Here is a 2,500-nt window from a genome sequence, read left to right as displayed (position 1 = left end):
GGTGTTCAAGTTGATCAAAGGCTTTAACAAGGGTGATGCAAACAAGGTCATCATATTAAAACAACAGGGCAGGATTCGCAGTAATGGATTTAAACTGGACAAATTTAGATTTAAGAAGGAAATAGGCAAGAATTGGTTTACTGATAGGGTGGTCAACGAATGGAATAGACTTAGTAACCATGTAGTAAGCGCTGAAACTATCAGTTGTTTTAAGAAACGGTTAGACAACTTTATGGATGGGGATGACAGGTGGTGATGGATATGGAGCTGCCTAGTGTAGGCCTTATGGTCTCTTGCAGTCTCCTTCATTCTTATGTTCTTATGTTATGTTCTCTCTCTCCCTCCCTCTCCTCTCTCCCGCACTCTCTCCCTCACTCTCCTCCCTCTCTCTCTCCCTCACTCTCCTCTCTCTCTTTCCTCTATCTCCCTTTCTCTCTCTCCTCACCCTCTATCTCTCCTCCTCCTCCTCTCTATCCTCCTCTCTCTCTCTCCCTCTCTCTCTCCTCTCCTCTCTCCTCTCTCTTATCTCTCCTCCCCTCCTCCTCTCCTCCTCTCTCTCCTCTCTCTCTCCTCTCCCTCTCTCTCTCTCCTCCCTCTCTCTCTCTCTCTCTCCTCCTCTCTCTCCTCTCTCTCTCTCCTCTCTCTCTCTCTCTCCTCTCTCTCTCTCACTACTCTCACTCTCTCTCTCTCTCTCCTCTCTCTCTCTCTCTCCTCTCTTCTCTCCTCTCTCTCTCTCTCTCTCCTTCTCTCTCCTCCCTCTCTCTTCTCTCTCTCTCCCCCTTATCTCCTCTCTATTCTCTCTCTCCTCTCTCTTCTTTCTCTCCTCTCTCTCCTCTCTCTCTCTCTCTCTCCCCCTCTCTTTCTCTCTCTCTCTCTCCCTCTCTTTCCTCTCTCCCTCTCCTCTCTCCCTCCCTCTCCTCTCCTCCCTCTCTCTCGCCCTCTCTCTCTCTCCTCTCCCTCTCCCTTTCTCCCCTCTCTCTCACTTTCTCTCTCCTCCTCTCTCTCCTCTCTCTCCCCTTTCTCCCCCTCTCTCTCTTCTCTTCTCTCTCCTCTCTTCACTCTTCCTTTCTCTCTCCTTCCTCCTCTCCTCATTCCTCTCTCTCTCTCTCCTCTCTCTCTCTCCTCTCTCTCCTCTCTCTCTCTCTCTCCCTCTCTCTCTCTCTCTCTCTCTCTCTCTCTCTCTCTCTCCCTCTCTCTCTCTCCCTCTCTCTGATTTCTCCTCTCTCCTTCTCCCCTCTCCTCTTCTCTCCCTCTCTCTCTCTCTCCTTTCTCTCCCCTCATCCTCTCTCCCCTCCTCTCTTTCTCTCTCTTCTCTCTCCCTCTCTTATTTCTCCCTCCCCCCTCTCCCTCCCCCTGTCTCTTTTCCTCTCTCCCTACCCCTGTCTCTTTCTCTCTCTCCTCCTCTCTCTTTCTCTCTCTCCCTCTCTTTCTCTGCCCTCTCTCTTTCTCTCACTCATCTCTCTCTCTCCCCCTCCCCCTCTCTTTTTCCCTCTCCCCCTCTCTCTCCTTCTTTGGACCCTACCTCGTCCCTCTCTCTCTCTCTCTCTCTCTCTCTCTCTCTCTCTCTCTCTCTCTCTCTCTCTCTCTCTCTCTCTCTCTCTCTCTCTCTTTGTCCATATGTATCTCATCATCACCGTTACCAGGGGGGGGGGGGCATGGGTGTCCTCAAAGCTGGATGGAATCGCCTGGCAGTAAGTGGCCTTGAACAATATTTCTTAAGTGACTACATTTGGGGTTTTGTACTGCAAGGTGATGATTGCTCTTTATCACCCTATCTCCACATTCCTACAGCTTCCAATTAATGACTGAATGCTAGTCGCCTCTCAAAATAAAAAGGAGAATACACTCTTCTCTTTCAAAAAAATAATTAAAATAGATTGATAAAGAAATGAATAGATATATAAGTGTTGATTACCACCTCTGTGACTCCACATTTTCGGTGCGATGTTGTTCTCAAGGATAGAATCGCTGGTTATTCAAGACGAAATACACGCTGTCATTTCTACCTTTTTCTTTGACTACTGTGTCCAGGATTTGTCTTCCTACTATACCATTTTAATCTATTTATATGATTATTCATCTATTTCTTTATTTACTTTATTAATATATTTACACTTCTTTCAAACGTATTCCCTACCTCTTGTCCTCTTCTCTCATGGCCTCCTCCTCCTTATGTCCCTTAAGTTCCACACCCACTTTATCCACAATTCCACATCTTGCGTTCTCTCTCATCATTCTGATAGTCGACGTGCCCCTAAAATCTAAGGATAAAAAATCGACAAAATTAAGATTCATCATTAAAACCATATTGATGTAATATATCTACTGTATATATATATATATATATATATATATATATATATATATATATATATATATATATATATATATATATATATATATATATATGATAATGTATATACTGTAGAGGTATATATATATGAATGTATATATATACACATATGCGGAAAAACAACCAAGGAAAAAGATAAACTGATGA

The sequence above is a fragment of the Oratosquilla oratoria genome, chromosome 7, assembly GCF_046742065.1.
Source record: "Oratosquilla oratoria isolate Oo_2021 chromosome 7, ASM4674206v1, whole genome shotgun sequence".
In the NCBI taxonomy this organism is placed as follows: Eukaryota; Metazoa; Arthropoda; class Malacostraca; order Stomatopoda; family Squillidae; genus Oratosquilla; species Oratosquilla oratoria.
The sequence above is the reverse complement of the archived record's forward strand: the minus strand, read 5'-3'. Positions refer to the sequence as shown.